Here is a 17,411-nt window from a genome sequence, read left to right as displayed (position 1 = left end):
CAACGTAGAATCTCGCCTTTCAAAAGCTGCTCACTTGCTGCGTCATCACTGATCATATCAAGGCTGCTAGCTGGAAGAAGTGGAGTCGCCTATTTTCTATGTCTGGTCGCGAATGGGAGCAGCAAGTTGATGGCGGCCAACCTTGCGGGTGCTCTTGCGGCACTTTGTTCGCAGTGAAGTGAAAACCTGTTGATACACAAAGTCCAGACTGCCCGCTCTAGCCGACGCGTGAGCCCAACGGAAATGCATTTCAATGGATTCACGTCAACGTGGAGCTTTCACACGTTACTCCACCTTTCCTGAAAAAAAAAAAAAAGCACAGCGAGCAGCAGACAGCGCTCAATGATCAGCACGCAACGCTACAACTGCGCTGAACGTACTCCGTGAACATGCAGTCGGTTTCACACGCCCCCGATATTTTCTCAGGACTTCAGAGGCTTCACGTGATCCCACAAATACGTCTATCAGGGAGTCAGGAGTGTTCATTCCTTCGCCCGTGACGGTGATGGTTATCTAGTTCATGGGTCTGCGTGCAGGCGTATGTTTGTGCATGTGAGTGAGTGAAAGGGAGACTAACAGCAGTTCACATCACGCTTCCTCTTCTACACCTGAAATAACAACCTACAACAGCGTCATAAAACTGCAATTTCTTCTTGCTCTGTCATGAGACACTTGGTTTGGCTTCTTTTTGCCTTCCGTTTGCAGCCAGCTGAAGCCGCGAAAAGGAAATACAAATTGAGCGTCCACTTTACGAGTTCCGTGAAAGCGCCTTGCACTGTCTGTGGTGCCCAACACAAGTGGCATCCTATTCGCCAAGTCTGCGTCGTTTTCTAACCACCTCCTGAAACGTTCGCCCCAGCTTGTCGTCGTCAGAAGTCAGATACAAAGCACTGAAGCCAAAGACAAAAGAGCCCCGGTGTCGACACACCTGCCGCAGATGCAGCCAGAGTAATCGAGCACAAAACGATGCCCACATAGCACCCACCATCCACATGCGCACGAGTGTACACTCGTATACATAAACCAAAACCGTCGCACGCTGCGTCCCACCACATCATCTTGCATTTTACTTTCGACCGCGGGCTTCTGTCGATGCTCCCCACTCGAAACGACCGTCGCGACAACCGCCTCCATCGAGCACATACGCTTCCATTTAGGCACGGCGGACAATAGCGCGCCCAGACAGCGCAGGAGAGACAGTAAAAGAAAGAGGACGGTGGACAGGAGCTAAACTGCAAACCTTACAAAGGCCGCTTGAATCTACGACCAGAAAGAGCAAAAGAGAAATCAAAAGCCATACTCTCTGCAGCGGCCTTCCCGTCGCACATCGACTCCAAGGTGCGTCGCAGCTTGGTTACCGCCCTCTCGAATGGTCATATAGTCCGCGCAGAGAGAGCATTAAAGGGACTTCAGCAGCTGCAGGCATCAGCATCAGCAGCTCGCTGAAGCCGGGCCCTCACCACAGTCGCCGCAAGACTACGGCATCACGACACCTCCGCGGTAACGTTCTGCCGGCCGATTTCGTCCGGAATGGCCTTTTCTTTCCCTTTTCTTTTGGGTGAAATGTCTGCTTTTCGTTATTATTTCTTACGTTTTGACCTGCCGAGTTTCAGAGGCACGTGTGCGTGCGTGCAGCCTTGACCGAAGACAAAAAGCGCCTTCACGCCCCTCCCGGGAGCTGTCGGCGGCCGCGGCTGCACGAACACTCTGCGGTAGTTTCCTTTGTTCCGGTCTCTTTATATAAGCGGCGCGAGCGGCCATCGGGGACCGGCGACGACGACACACCCTGCACTAAGCACGGACTCTCTATTTTCTCGTTCTTCAACGGTTCCGTGCAGTACCTTGTGATTCGCAGCCGCGTTGCCCCAACGAGGATAACGGGTCTCCGTTGATAAGATGAGATCACAGCCGCTGTTGGTCTTTGGTTTACGATCTATATCGGTGCCGGTGTCAGTTGACAATAGTTAAATGCGTAGGCTTGAAATGTAAATGATACATTAAAATGGCGCTACACATCGTGCCCCGCTTCAATCAGTATTGCACGGTAATAATTCCGACAGACGGCACATGAGAAGGGACGCCTGGAAGCGGCTATTAAAGTGCTGGTCGGACCCCGCGTGGGTGGGGCCGGACTATGCTCACAATCCGGCTGCTTGCGCGGCGATGACCTCAGCTGGCTTTACGCTACGGCGCGAAGAACTGTGGTTACGCGTATGTTACGGTCATCAAGGTGACGCGCCTACAAGAAGAGAATGCTTCAATAAGCACCGTGCAAAACATGCAAGGTGAGAAAGCGATCATCCAAAAGGGCGCGGCTTCGTCTTCTCGTGTCTGTCTCCGCATTCCGCTCGCTGCTGTAACATAAGGATAGCCACCACCGCGACAACTGCACTCGGTTGAACTATACTGTCTCACTATAACGAAAACTACGAGGCACGCTCTGGTGCTGGACACGGCGCTCGAGATTACGTTCGAGGCTGACCAAGTGACGCGCTGGGGCGAAAGAACATCGCACGCACTGACGCTTGCGCTCGCGTGATCGAAATCGTGACTAGCTGACCCCAGCTGTATACCATTCTCTACACTGCCACATTAGTACGCCGACCAGAGCACAGAAAGCAGCCTATATATACATTGGACGGGGAGAGATGACAGAGTCTACAGCGCGCCTTTGCTGGAGCGCTGGAGACAGGCTAAATAATGTTCAAAGTGCCACTCAGGTGGCACTTTTAAACGCCAGGTCACACCAGGGCTGAGAGCAATGAGGGGTTATTGTTGACTCATTCAGCGTTGCAAGCTCGCGTACTGAAAATACGCAGCTTCTTCTAAGGACAGTTGTGGAATTTAATGCGCTACCTTTGTCAGTTTTTCATAAAGAATGTTCACTTATCTAAGCCAAATAGGTGTTAGTATTGTAACCTTGCCTTTCGTCTGTCCCAGTTATCACCATAATCGTCATCATTATCACCATCACAGCCGTGATCATCCTCACTTATTTTGCCCTGGAGGGCTCTCTACAGGGCATCACATAAAGGGGGAGGGGCGAGAAATAACAAAAGAGACATGTTATAAAGCTAATACAATAATTAACAGAACGGCAGCCGTTTTGCGAACAAATAAGTACAAGGCGAGAACGACATAGCACAAAATTTGTATCGCTGATAACAGCAGTAGCGGGAAATTAAAGCAAACAGAAACTGCCAATATATAAAGGAGGAGGAGCAACAAATGGAAAAAAGAAACTAGAAAAATATATCAAACAAAAACGATGATTAGCAGTAATTAAAGTAATTAACGTATTGACAGTCAATGAGACAATTAGATACAAAGGCTACGCAGTAAAGAACTAAATTACAATGATTTTACCCGACAATGTAAGCATATATAACAGCAGTATCAAACCGACAATAGAGAACGTGCTGGACATTATAATCATTAATCAAACAGCGTCTTACATAAACGATCAAACAAAATATGATGTTAAAGACTCCTAAGTTTAGCTGGACCACGCTCAAGAACGGCAGATGCGGGAAGACAGTTCCATTCTTCGGCGATTGTAGGAAGGAATTTTTTTCGTCGCCGCTGTTAATTTGTTGGATACGTGTCTTTTATACTTGTTCCCGGGCTCTTTGATCGTTTGTACTAGCGAACTCATTTTTCTCGTGTGTTGGTTGGCATTCATTCCTACTTTGTCCAGTATATATGGCCCTCAACATTATCGAAACTAAGTAAATGGGCAACAACATGGGATAAACTTTCAATGCATCTGCTGCGTGGTGTAGCGGCAATTATTTCAGTTCTCGCAATGGCACCGTTACAACCACGGCTGAAATTTTCTTCAAGCGATGACCATTTAAAGCTTAAGCATTTAAACTGCACGCCCAAAGTGCGGCACATGGTTAAAGTCGATCCGGAGCGTTGCATTAATCGCGAAGTTTCTCGCAGGCTGTACGACGCCGACACATCAGTCAAGGAGTCTCGCGATCACGCGGCACCCAGCTCCGAAAGTGGCGGCATGAATGCACGGAGGCAAGCACACGCAGTGGTGTGCATGTGGCGAAGTTCCTCTTCGCGGTGAAGGCTGTGCCCAGAAGGCAGCGGCCGCCCAATATTGCTTTGATTCACGCCCCCTGCGCCCCCTCCCCCCACACCTGAATCTCGTGTACTTTGAAAGAAAAGTAACGAATGTTGAAGAAGAGGAAGAAGAACGGCGACAGAGAGCGAGTGCGTTATTCGCGTTGCCCCAACCCGTAAATTCATTGTGGGCGGCCAGCGAAGCGGACACGACCACATCCGCCGTCTCTTCAGCGGTCGCGTGGGTCGCGGTTGCGAAAACGCTCTTCGCCCGTCGTTGTCGCGTGCGGAGTCACCGATAAGGCGCCGCCTCTTTACCTTCGCGCTACGCGCAGAACTCAAGGGCCATCCGCTGCGACTGCCGTGCACTTGTTTAGACGCTGAGGGCATTCGCCTCGGACACGCGTCTGACGACATCGCGAAACGAGCGGCAGTAGATAAAAAAATAATGATTGTGGCACCTTTTATCTGCGCCCAATAAAATTCCGAACAAAGCATAAGTGAAAAATAAGATAACCATGCGAGGCCGTACATTTGGAAACCAATTTTCTCGCACGGGTGCCCATTTGGCGCACGTTCTCGTTCTACACGCGATCACACAATGAAAGGTTGCAATTTCTACCGAGTAACATAGACCCTCGACTTTCTAAAACGTGGCAGTCACGAATTTCTCGCCAACGAAATCAGGTGAGAACTTATAGTGCTACTGCGTGACCACTAAAACAACTCACGTAAAGCTGGATTCTCACGAGCCGATGGATCACTGATTTAGCCTGCAGAAAAGCGTCACGTGACTCAAGTGCATTGAATCTCGGCGCTAGCAGGTCGTCTGCGTCGCCCTTCTGTAATTGGGCGGCCGCGGGCCACCTCTTTGCTCGTCCACGAACTTAATTGGCGATCCGTCCCGCCGTGTGAAGCCAGTTTAAGCAGCGCAGCTCTGTCCTAGTGTGATCCTTAGCGGCGTCGCAGTGCTTCATTATTATGGCAGTGGTAACCTAAAGCTCTTGAAAATCAGTGACTCCATTCACGCAGTGATCACAGTTGTGGCAGGCGCAGTGAGTAGCAGCGTACCAGACGAACCAACGAGCCAAAGCAAGTGCCATAACGACATAATGTTCTACTCCGAAGTGTCCATGCCTCCTGTTTCATGACCTAACGACACGCACACCTCCATGGGAAACGAAACCAAAACTTGGACCGAACTTACAAAGCCCCTCGTTCGTAAAGGCTCCTTGCCATTGTGCGGACCCTTTGACTGATGTCCAGCGACAGAATCGGCTGAAATTTTCTTTTACGAACATTTGTAGCTTAAGAATTGTTTCGTAATGCGGGCACTGGCTCGTAGAAAAGCTATTAAAGTAAATTATTTAGGGTGCCTTGTGACTTGCTGGTACTTCTTCTAGCGTTGCGAGGTCTCAGATTATCACTTACGCAGAAGCTTAAAAGTCAGAAACTCCTTTAATTAACCGGAAAAATTTATATATATATATATATATATATATATATATATATATATATATATATATATATATATATATATATATATATATATATATATATATAGTGTGTGTGTGTGTGAGAGAGAGAGAGGGAGAGAGAGAGAGAAATGAAATATCGCAGGGGACTTTCCAAATGAAATATGTAAGTAGCAGCGAAACCAACGATAGCTCTCCTGACGACAGAGGAGGAGTGGCACGACGCGTTTTCCGGGCGACTATACCTAGAGCATACCGTTGGGATACCCCTTACCGGAACATTCCTGTACATACTCTAGAGCGCTGTGGGGTCTGAATGCTTGAGCCACGATGAAGAGATGTCGGCTTTTGGCTGTCATCTTTTCAAGGGCAACACCTCGAGAACAGCCCCCGCTGGGCGAAAGCGCTACTCTCGTTAGGAAGTCCCGAAGCGAAAGAGGGTTCGGAAGGGAAAAATAAACAGGGCCAAGGGGGAACGTCGTCGTAGGGCAAACAAGAGCTAAGAGAAGCACATTACCGATCAGATAACCCGGTTAGTCTAAGCGGCACGAGTTTTCAATTAAAGAAGGATACTGATCAGGTGGTACATGCAGTTATATATAGCTATATCAGTCATCGCAAAGTGATAGAGGTTTCCGGTTAATTACTTTTTGTTTTCATTTTTCACTCTTAAAATGTGTGACTCCGGTTACAACGCTGCTCTGAAGCTATACCCACGTCGTAACACTGCGTGAAGTAATCCTGTGTATCACAGAACAACGTCCGGCGAGCGCATGCCAGTCAGTTTGCTACGCGGTGGGTTCCGACTCCTGTTTCGGTAGACACAATAATCTCGTAAAAAAAAAAAAAAAAAAGAACCACCGCCGCACCTGGCGCGCCCGTCAGCGGGCGTTTCCATGGCCTGGCGGCCCGCACTGAGCGCTCCTGCAACACTGCAGGCTCGGATACGCAGGAGGTAGCGCGGCTTCCTGAACACGCGCAAACAAACACCGCAGCCAAGACCAAGAGGATCAACCCTACCGGCACGTCGGCGGCGTGAAAAAATGAGTTCCGTACCATTGGACACACACGCTGCAAAAGCGTTACTGCAGCTCTCTGGAACACTTGTACACGTATGCGTATAAACAGGGAGCCCGGACAGAGACAAGGGAGCAGCATAGTGCAAGCATGCATGGGAGGGCCATTGCACGGAAAAGTGTGGCGGTCCTTTCCACAGGGGATAGCTGAAAGACTCTCGCGAGCCACGTTGCCGCATGCATGCGCGAATGCTGAGCGTGGCGTCGTTTTCGTGCATGTATGCACACACACACACGTGCTATAGCCTCGAAGGCTCAGCTCGGAGAGCGCTTTATCGCTGCGTGCGTGCTTCGTGCTTACCGGCAATTAGGGCGCGCGTTTCGCTCTTCAAGAGACCCCCACTGTTCCCCACTCGGAAGGAGGTGGCCGGACCCCCTCGTCCTCAGACCCCCATCTCCGCACGAACACGCTACATCGGGGGGCATCGGAAGAGATGCCCCCGCCGTCATAGCATCGCCCCTGTGCCTGCCGCAGGGGCCGCACCTGTAGCGCGCTCGGGCCCAGCCTTAATCGCTGTTCCTCGGATGGGGAAGGAGTGGAGGGGGGAGGGGGGGACACACTCGCTGGGGGGATCCGCGACAGGTGCCCTAATTATGGCCTTGTCCTGCCCACCCCGCGATGACCCCGCCTATTCTGATGCGCACAGCTTCTTTATTTTTTTCGCTTCTGATTTTTGTCTTCTAACACTGCGGAGCTTTAACAAAACATTCGACGGGCTTAGCTTCGCCCTGGAGCTTCGGTGTGATGGACGCACGACTCTTAATTTCGCCGCTGCCTTTTCTTCCCGTGATTCTTGCTCGATGTCTCTTCTCCTTTTCGACCTTGTCACTTCATTAGGTTTACCGTCCTTTCAGTCTCACGGATTCTGTTAATACCATGTCTTCGTTAGGATCTGCTAGCCGAGGGAAAGCGTGTTTGTGTGAAGGAGAAACAAAAACTTGCTTTCGCTACGTGAGGATCAACTCGAGTACAGCAGAGCCACAGCACAACTGTACATTAGCGCGGAACGGGGCTACTGAAGTCGAGCACTCGCCTGGCGTTAGGTTCAACAACACTTGTCTCATCTGCACGAACTGCAAAGGTAAGGATTATATACACACTGTTTACTGTTCAATATTCAGGAAGTGTCGTAAAGCTGTTTATCTCGAAAAATTGTACTTTCACAAATCGAATTGGGAAACGTGCTTTGCATTTCATCGCTTCGATGTCTAATAGGGGATAAGGACAAGGTAATATAAAACTTCAAAGGCACGTCATTCATTTTCTTTTATTCTCACAGAATGTACAAGTTCCACTGCCCACCGCATGTGTGTTCAAGAGGCCGGCTGAACTACGCCACTCATTAGCCACATACTCCCTCCCTCTTTTTCCGGTTCCTCCACAATGGAAATGAAGTCTTAACGTCTCTTGCATTCTTAATTCCGATGCTTCGCGTCTGCGGCTAGCCGGTTCTCTCAGCACATCCTCCATGGCACTTTCGTTCGCTCTGCTGGTGAGCGCCACAAATGGGAAAGCAAATATTAAGGCCCCACAAAGCGAAAGATGAAGAAAGAGGAGGAGGAACGGAGAAAGAAGTCTCAGTTGCCCAAAGCTACAAAGAAAATTTACATATGGACGTCAAGCGGTCAATGTTGTATGGCGCGCGCGTATGTCGTGTGTGTTTGTGTATGTGTGCGTGTATGTGTGCGTGCGTGCATGTGTGTCGGTGAGGGGGGGGGGGGGGCGTCTGCGTGTGTCCTTGTGCGTGTGGCGATGGGCGAGAGGGGAATTCGGGTGCTAATGAACGTCTTGCAAAGATTCCCTCACACCTACGACAACGCAAAGAAAAAGAAACAGTCTGCTCGGCCTGTAGGCACGGGGAGGAGCAGGTGGACGACGCAGCCACTCGAGAGAGAGAGGGGCGCAGAAAGAACAAGAGAGCGAGGAGGAGGAGCAACAAAAGAGCTGCGGCCGACGCGGTGCTCGCGGGTGGCGCAGCGCCTGGCAGAGTGGACACGCAGCGCGCACGGCATGGTAGCTGCGTCACATCGGCCACGCGGAGACGTTTCCTTAAGCGAGTGGCTGGCGGCGAGAGCTCGTGGCTCTCACCCTCTCCCACACAAACGTTCTTCCTCCTCATCATCGTCCTCCATCGGAGGAGGTGTGTGTCTCTCCTCCTGGTCGCTGGACGGCTCGTTGGCTGCCTGCCCTTCTCAAAGGAAGCGCCAGCGGCTGGAGAATCACGTGCGAATCGTGAGAACGCCGTACGTATACGGGCTTGCGGCTGCAGAAAGCGGCGGCGGCGCCGCCGGAACGCTTGGAACTTGTCGCCCGAGCAACGCGGTGAACGACAGTGACCGATATAGCAAGTGCCGGACAGCGCGACCGACCGACCAACGAGGGACCGACCACGAGGCGCGGCGAAGCGAGTGATTCCCCTGGAAAGAAGTGTGAGAGCGTCGCAGCGTGAACGGCGAAATCGTCCTGGAGCGACGTACTTGGTCGAGTGACGAAGACATTGGATGCAGCTGCGCATGGTGTTGTGTGTGCGGAAGCTTTGTCGAGTTTCTTGGACGCTAACAGCGAAAAAAGTTGAGATCGCCTCCTCTGGCGAGAAAGGAACCTTCACGAAGACCTTCAGCGCCTATTTGAACAGTGAGAACTTGCACACAGTCGGAGTAGAACATTCGCAGCCTCGTCACCGGTCCCGTGATAGCAGCATGTGATACCGCAGCGTCTGTTTCGAGGCTCTTTCATGGTGTACGGGTCAAAATTGGAACAGTTTTCCGCTCTTGCACTCTCCATCAGGTTCTGGACAACGTGCGTGCTGAGGGCCATAGTCGTGTGCGACGGGAGTTACATTTGTTATTTTCATGCCCGACCACAGTGACGCAACCGTACCTCTGACGTTCACAACCGGGGAAAGAAAAAAAAAAACTTGTGCTTGTGCATCGTCTTTCCTTCCACCCAGTGCAGCGATTAGCAGTCTGATCCAAACATCCTCAAAGAGCCTAGAAGAAAGGATCCCATTGTCGTTGAATCTGTTTCCTCAACCTTAGCTTCGGCGGGACTGAGTGCTGGAAAACGAAAATTCATTTCTGAGAAGTTGGCGAATGCAATTCTGCCCCTGAAGAAATCCAAGGAAATAGTTGTGTGACGTCAAAGCTAAAGGACTCTGTTTAGCGGCTAAATAGCTTCTTTCCTTAGAGCCAGACTGTGACTGCCCTCAAGACAAAAGCACAACTTGAACGCAGAAGACACGACAGAGAGCGCATGTATATGTGCAAACCTTGGTGCGTTGCACGGTGACTGCAGTGAGCATGTGATATCATGGACTTCCACAAACGCTTGGCCACAGGAGGTAAGTACCTACTATGTCTTTGGGATAAGCTATCGCCTAAGTTGGTGCGAGGGCACACGTGCTCGTTTTCACCTGCCACACTCTTTTATTTTATTTTATTGCTTTTTTCCTGGCGAATTCCACACGGCGTGCGTGCGCGCTGTTCCATCTGGCGTTGCGAGAAACATCTGCCGCGTAAAGGTAACAGGCACCTCCGCTCTACGAGCCGAAGGAAAGAAGTAGCACTCCGCAGAAGTAATTTCATCAAACCCGATGTTTACTTGTTTACTTTCGAAGCTGTTCTTTCTGGCAGCAAAGCTTTTCTCTATCCCGTCAACCGCATACCTCTATTTCGGCTACAAATGTCGGCTTGGAAACAGCCCTCTTCTTATTAAAGTCAACATTCTTAAGCTGCGATGGGCATAATGCCCACAAGCGAATGCAGTGGATCAAAATAGCTATTTCTAGATGATGTGCCTCTATATAGGTTAGACAATCAATGGCGAGGGCCTCCTACTAATCATGGATAACGGCGCAAATCGAATTAGGAGAGTAAAAAACAATAATGCAACGTACTATATACATACGCACACACACACGGTTATATATATATATATATATATATATATATATATATATATATATATATATATATATATATATATATGTGTGTGTGTGTGTGTGTGTGTGTGTGTGTGTGTGTGTGTGTGTGTGTGTGTGTGTGTGTGTGTGTGTGTGTGTGTGTGTGTGTTTGATGAATGGGGTGCCTTGGGGCCTCCCGCTCAGAAAACAGACCACGAAAGAATAAAAACAGACAATCAGTTAAGTGAAATCGTCACGAAACGAACTAAAAATGGTTCTAAACTTTCCTGATCAATACGGAGGACAGTCATCTAATAAGACTTAAGCTAGTTTGTAAATTACGTTGACGCGGGCCGCCGAAGCCAAACGCTTACAGTTTCTGCGAAAATGCCGGTGTGTGCAACGCTGAACTTTTGCCAGGTCTCAACGGCCCTTTGACAAATCGAATAGGGACTGGAGACTTCATCTAGCGCTCTCGATCGGCTCAAAGAAGTTGCAGAGATTGCGCGAATAATTTTTATTCGCTGTGTAAAGAATTAATGCTATGGGCAGTCACAAAGGCACCGCTAGAAGTATGAATACAATGTTTGGGTTTGCCCATTTACGTGCATTCGCCAGATGGTGTTTGGTACTTTCAAAGTTAGTGAAATCGTAGCAATATTTGGTAGATGGAGGTCCAACAGCAACATATTCCGTTTTCGTTTGCAAACAGCGGCGCGTTGACACGGGACAACCTTTCATCCAAAGCGCTTATATCAGCGCAAGAGAAGCCTGACACGTCTGACACATTGGTGTCCGAATAGTTAGCCTATAACTGGATACATCCGTGATAGTATGCCTATTACAAAAATATTAATCTCAATTCTGTGTTTTCTCTGGTGACCCCGTGTTAACGTCTGCAAAGGATCGGTAAAAAGCCTGTTGGTTGTCAAGGTTTTCGTGTCGGTATACGATGCTCTGACTAGAAAAAAAGACAGTGAACGCGACGGCGAGGCTGCAGCCCAGAATACATGAATGAGATCTGAATGAAGTTTCTTCATTCGGGGCCGTCACTATGAACTGTAAAGTGTATTAACCACGACCTAAGCCAGAAGCTCTGAGTTTCGCGTGCGATACTAAGTGATGCCACGAAACTATATCTGAAATTGGTTCCGCTCAATTGCCGCCGCATGACTGTCTCTTGGCAAGCAACAGGCGCATTCTGAATACAGGATAAAAAAAAGAACGTTCCCACGCTGCACACCTGCTCCTCTCGAAGCTGCAGCGCCGGCCAGAGGCTTCAATTACAGAGGGCTGTTTAGAAAGTATACACGATACGCCGGGCGCCCCGCAGGGACACGATGATAAGCGAACGCTGCATGGGAGCGGAAGGAAGACGTGCTTTGGTCGCCAATCGAGGAAGCGTTGGCCTCCCTACAGGAGCGAGTCGTGAGGAAATATTCTCGAGGAGTCGTCCTGCGACAACATATGTGTAAGACATTACCTGCGCGCAATATGCGCAACGCGCCGCGTGCAGCGAAGGACACGGGGACCGTATACTCGATCGATCACTTTCTTGAACGCTTTCACTTGGTGTGACGTAAGGTGTAGTACAACGCGATGCCTCCGAGCACGTAGTTACATACATCCTGCCCGGGCACGCTAGAGCTGTATGGCCGACATAAAGAACTATACGCTGGCGCGTGGTGTGTCTTTCCTTTCGGCACATTCACTTTCACTGTTCTCAGACAATCGATGCGCACTCGGGAGATACCCGCGAAATTGATCCATCAATAACGCCGCCTCGACTTCTTTGACCGATTTTCGCACGTCGTTCCGCAGATTAGGGCAGGTGTGCGTAGTTTTGTGTGCTAATAGGCAGATTTGTTATTAAATTAAGAGGCGATGGCCAGCACGCTTCGTCAGCGTTTGCCTTCATGCGCCTCTTTAAAAAATTCGGTACTCCTCAGTTTTAAAAGTAAAAAAAAGGAGTTTTAACGAGAAAATGACGTGGCATCTGAAGCCAGAAAGTGACCTCCCGCAAAAAATAAAAAAGAAACAAACAAACAAACAGCCAACACTTCTATATCTGCGCAATTTCTTGCTTTCTTCGATCGACTCTTGAAAGCTTGAACGTTGCCTTATTTTGCCTGCCTGCACGTTGAACGCCAGCCATGTATATCACCAGAATAAAATGATAAGTGGAAAGGCATGTTTGTCAGCTCTTACAGCGAAAATGTATCACTCTTTTTCTTCCCACTCATCGAGACAAGAGCAGGACTGACAAAGTCGTTCGCACATGAGAGCTTTTGAAGAACTCGTGGAGGCCAGTAGTGCGATAATGAATGAGATAATAGAACAGCGAAGGGGCCAGATAATCCCACGCAACACTGATAAAAAAAAAGCTCTGTGATTATGGAAGCAGGATTCCTATGTGTTGTTTTTTTACATCCATACCCGATTTCCATACGACAAAATTAAATTCTGGGGTTTTACGTGCCGAAACCACGGTTTGATTATGAGGCATGCCGTAGTGAGGGACTCCGGATTCTTCTTGACCACCTGGGGTTCTTTGACGTGCACCCACTGCAGGGCACAGGGGCGTTCTTTCATTTCGCCCCAATCGAAATGCGACCGCCGCGGCCGGGATTCGAGCCCGCGCCATCGGGCTTGGTAGCGCAACGCCGTAACCATGCACTGCGCCACAAGGGTGAGTAATTTCCATAACCCGCTTTTTGAAGTACAAGAAGACTCAGGAATAAAAATAAAGTAATAAAACAAATGTGTTAGTTCAATTACAGTTCTTTCCTTTTTCGCGCTTCGTGAGCGATGCAAACGGCGCCGCGCCTGCGTTATCGCCAGTATCGACCAGTCTCGAGCGATCGGTGATAAGAGGAGAATAGAATCGAGCGAAAGGAATCGTTCCAGTATGCCTGTTTTAGACACTTTACGATGATCCACTTTTCCTGCTCAAAACCGCGTCGTGACGACACCTTATGAACGGTCACCCGCTTCTTGTCAAAGTGATTTATGTTCGGCCATTCGCTTGCGGAAACCGTTAGCTCTGGTTTCGAGGGCCCACGTCGGCATGACACCAGAGGGAGCAGCACGTGACACGGGGATCGCTACAACAGCTGCCGCACGACTGGGACGTTTCCGCCGTTATTGCACCGCGCGAATACAGAGTATAACGGCAACCTGCAGCGGCGGCTTCCTTCCGCGAGCCGTTCGGTCACGACGTGCCACAACCGGGCACATTATGGAAATCACTTCCCCGACGAGAGCGAAAAAAACACCTCGCGCACTTTCTTTTTATAAGCCACGCGAGTCGTGCGTGGATAGCGCCTGCGTGTCTACCGTGCACGGTTGGAGCGTGCCCCGATGTTACGCGAGTAGCTAATGGTACAGTCGCGTGTGGGCGACCTGGTATTCGTCGCCTCAGTATACGTGACGCTTGCATCGTTCCACATCGAAATACTTAATTCGCGGCATTAAGTTTTCAAGCATCGGGCGCTCCTAAAAGAAAGGCGCTAAGTAACGTCCCGCCGTAGTAGTGGGTTCACACTAACAGAAACGTTATTACGCTAAAGCTGGTCTTAAGAACGAATGTCAGACAATAAAGGTGTTGAACAATATTAGCGAAAGGGGCCGGCTGATGGCAGACCACTTTTACGAAAGAAAATGTTTGTGAATTCGCCTCCAGGTGTTTGCGTTTCCTTCAGGCTAGCTAATTCTGGCAGTCCTAAGCCAGCTAGACAACTGATGTGATTTCTTAGGTGCAAGCGGTGTTACTCATATCCGCTGCTCTCCTGGAACTTTGTTGACCTCGCTTTCCATGGCCCTGTGGACGAAATTTGCGAGGTCCCCGGCAGGTATAGCACACGTGGGTGGATAATGAGAAGTAAAAAAGGTTGTATGGAAAGGTGGGGATGTTGACCAGATCTGGCGACCCTGTATGAGGGGAAGAAGAGAGAAAGAGAGAGAGCACCTAATCCATGTTATCTAGCGCGCGAAACATATTAAAGTGTGCCGCCATGCAGTGAAGGACGCCACGGTTTTGCCGTTCCCCTCGTTAGTGCGTGCGGCGCCGCTTGTAAGCGTCAAGTTCTCTCAGATCATAATACGCATAGAATAAAGCCTGAACGTCTATAAAATAGAATGTGCATTTAAACACTACTTACGCTGCACTTAATAACAACCCCCTTACACACAGTAATCTGCTGTGACACAGCAACAATACAACCCAAGTACCACGGTTTCGCCGCAAAACCTTCGCGACGAACCGTCTTTCGCGGCTTTCTGTGTCAATTTAAAATTATGATCGCAAGCTGTCCAGTGGCGACAACTACAAACCACATCCTACAAGAACCCTATACTAATGCACGCTATTTATCCAGAAATATACACAACAGATAGATGCAAAGTGTGTGGCACCAGAGCCACGCTACAACACATGCTATGGGAATGCCAGGAACTATAATACAGGACAATGCGAGAGCAACCTCCATCGACCGCCTCCGCGCGCGATGGCAGGCCGCGCTGCTCAGCTCAAACCTAGAAGACCAACTCTGGGCGGTCCAGTGGCGGGCCAAGGAAGCCGCCGAGAGGCAAGAACTCTTGGCCGTAACCTCGGCGGGTGCACCAGCCCACTAACTCGCCGGATGTGAATCGTTCCGATTCGAAATGAAGTTTTCTCACTCACTCACTCCCACTTAAACCGCGAACAGTATGTTCGATTCTGTAGCTACAAATTATGGCTTTTTCATTTCCGCCAACATGTTATGACACGTCCTTCTGGGTGGTGGTCGATCCCTTTAACGTCACAGTGTAGCCAGCTCTCGTGTACCACAGAGAACACGCTGTTTTCGGCTCGTAATGCTTCCCGAGCACTGCATAGTGTACAGCGTTATTTACCCAATTACTTAGGCGACTGATGGCGATTGTTCGATCCGAAATAACGTGGTTTGGTTATGTCTTGGTCACATTATTACGCTTCGTTAAAGCTTTCCGTCTTTCTTTTTTTTTTTTTTTGCAAATAGAGCTGCTGCGTACTTAGGTTTGTTCTGCGAGGGCCATCAGCTTGTTGTACCGAGTCCAACTGGTCGCATTGAGCTTGTCACATCCTCACACTGTGACCCCATGCACTGACCACCTCATCTGAGGGCGACTCTTACGTGAATTAACCGATACAGAGGTGTACAGGACCACACGTATGTAGCAGCGTGAGGAACACAACAGCCTTGCACGACCTGGAAAGAGGTGTGTGAATTTTGCCACCCTTGTTACCGTGTAGCTACATCGAATCGAAATGAGAGGAGAAGGAAAATAGAAGCACACAGCGCAAGTCCCGCGAGAGTTCTACATCAGCACAGACGGCAACGGTCAGTTCACGGCAGCTGGTCCAGTGTTGGCCGGGGTTGACCGTTCTCCTTTGCGCGGCTCCGCTCCGGACGATTAGGCTTGAAATCGATAATCGGGGCACCAGGAGGTGGTCGTTCGTGCGTGTCGCACACATTTTTGCCACGCACTTGCTCTACGCAGGCCATTTCTCACTGGGTGTCTAACAGATACCTTGCGCCGCGGACGACTGGCACCGAGTACGCAATGAGCGTGAGTGCTTTCTCACACTTACGGCGTACATTACCGGTATAGACGCAAATGACGGGCGTGCAGCGAACGACGCCGCCCCAGTGAGGAAGGGTTCTCACGACCCTCGGGGATCAGCGGCGATTACTTCCTTTTGCGACACCCCCCTCCCCCTGCTCCTATAACACCTTTATCTTCAGAGTGGGAATAGCCGGGACTCATAAGCGGCCTAACAGGCGCACTTCTGTAGTGTGCCCGAGATTTTTGACACGTGCCTAAACCTCCTCCTCCTGCCCTAAAATAATCCTTGTTTTGCCCGCTCTTGAGAAAAATTACCGCAGTGAGCGGTGGTCATTTAGGTCCCACGTCCGGCTTGTGTGATGGCAGCAAACAAGCAAGCAAACAATGACTACTGATACTTACTTGGCTCGCGCGTGCAATGGAAATTCAGTGAGTGCCCTTGACAACACTAGATGCGTATGAGCTGACATTTATTAATTATAAAGGAAGCTGGGGGGGCTCTGGCCGATTGGTATAGTGAAGTAAGTGAATGATGTAAAGCCTGCGAAGGGCAAGAACAGTGTTGCCATTTTTTTTTAGCGTGTCACTAAACTGAGACAAAGTAGCTGAAGTTTTGCCAAGATTTGCTGCAACGTCGTTACAACTGTCGAGGGACTTAAAAAAATATGTAAGAAGTTCGGAACAATATATTACAGGATAACATGACGTAATGCACCGACTGAAACGTTTCACATTCGTCTGCTGTTCGTGCAAGTGAGGAATAAACAGTGCATTTACCAGCAGGACGCAGAATTCTTTTACTTGCATAATATTTGCCAAAATGAAAAACAAACAAAAGAAAGCACTGTGCTTCGAAGCATCCTTAAGGTTTTACTGTCTATCATGACTCAATCCCTTACACCCTTGCAGGTGTAAGGCGTAAATTGGTTTAGGTCAGCTTAAGGTGTAAATCATTGTGTAACCGGCTACAATTCGTAAATCGCAATATGTGCAGTAAATTCATTAATTAACAAGTTAATTGGCGAATTTTCGGTAATTTGTTGAATGTGTGTTCCGATTTCTCAGGCTATATCAACGTCCGCCTCTACAAGTAATCCAGCTCAAGAACAAGAATTATGCTATCTGCCACGGGCGAGCTTTGAAATTTCGATAACATTGAAAAATGGTCACCCCTTAAGAATATATCTTTGTCGCAGCTTTGGCGCGTGGTCCAATTCCCGTTGCAGTGATTATGGCCGCACTTCATTACACGTGATTTTTCTCAAAGCCAGAACACCAGAAAGCACTTTTAGACCGTC

At 49.3% G+C, this 17,411-nt stretch overlaps 1 protein-coding gene across 1 annotated transcript in view; it reads left to right on the top strand.

Annotated features, from left to right (window-relative positions):
- The first annotated feature begins 8,661 nt into the window (after positions 1-8,661).
- The window catches only part of LOC142582475 (uncharacterized), a 112,377-nt gene continuing 103,627 nt past the window's right edge, over positions 8,662-17,411 (top strand). Inside the window, exon 1 of the mRNA XM_075692240.1 lies at positions 8,662-9,966. The gene's annotated coding sequence lies outside the window, so the exon portion shown is untranslated. The remainder of the gene's footprint in view (positions 9,967-17,411) is intronic.

This window comes from Dermacentor variabilis, chromosome 5 (assembly GCF_050947875.1).
Source record: "Dermacentor variabilis isolate Ectoservices chromosome 5, ASM5094787v1, whole genome shotgun sequence".
In the NCBI taxonomy this organism is placed as follows: Eukaryota; Metazoa; Arthropoda; class Arachnida; order Ixodida; family Ixodidae; genus Dermacentor; species Dermacentor variabilis.
Note: the sequence above shows the minus strand (reverse complement) of the source record. Positions and strands in the feature narration are given on the sequence as shown.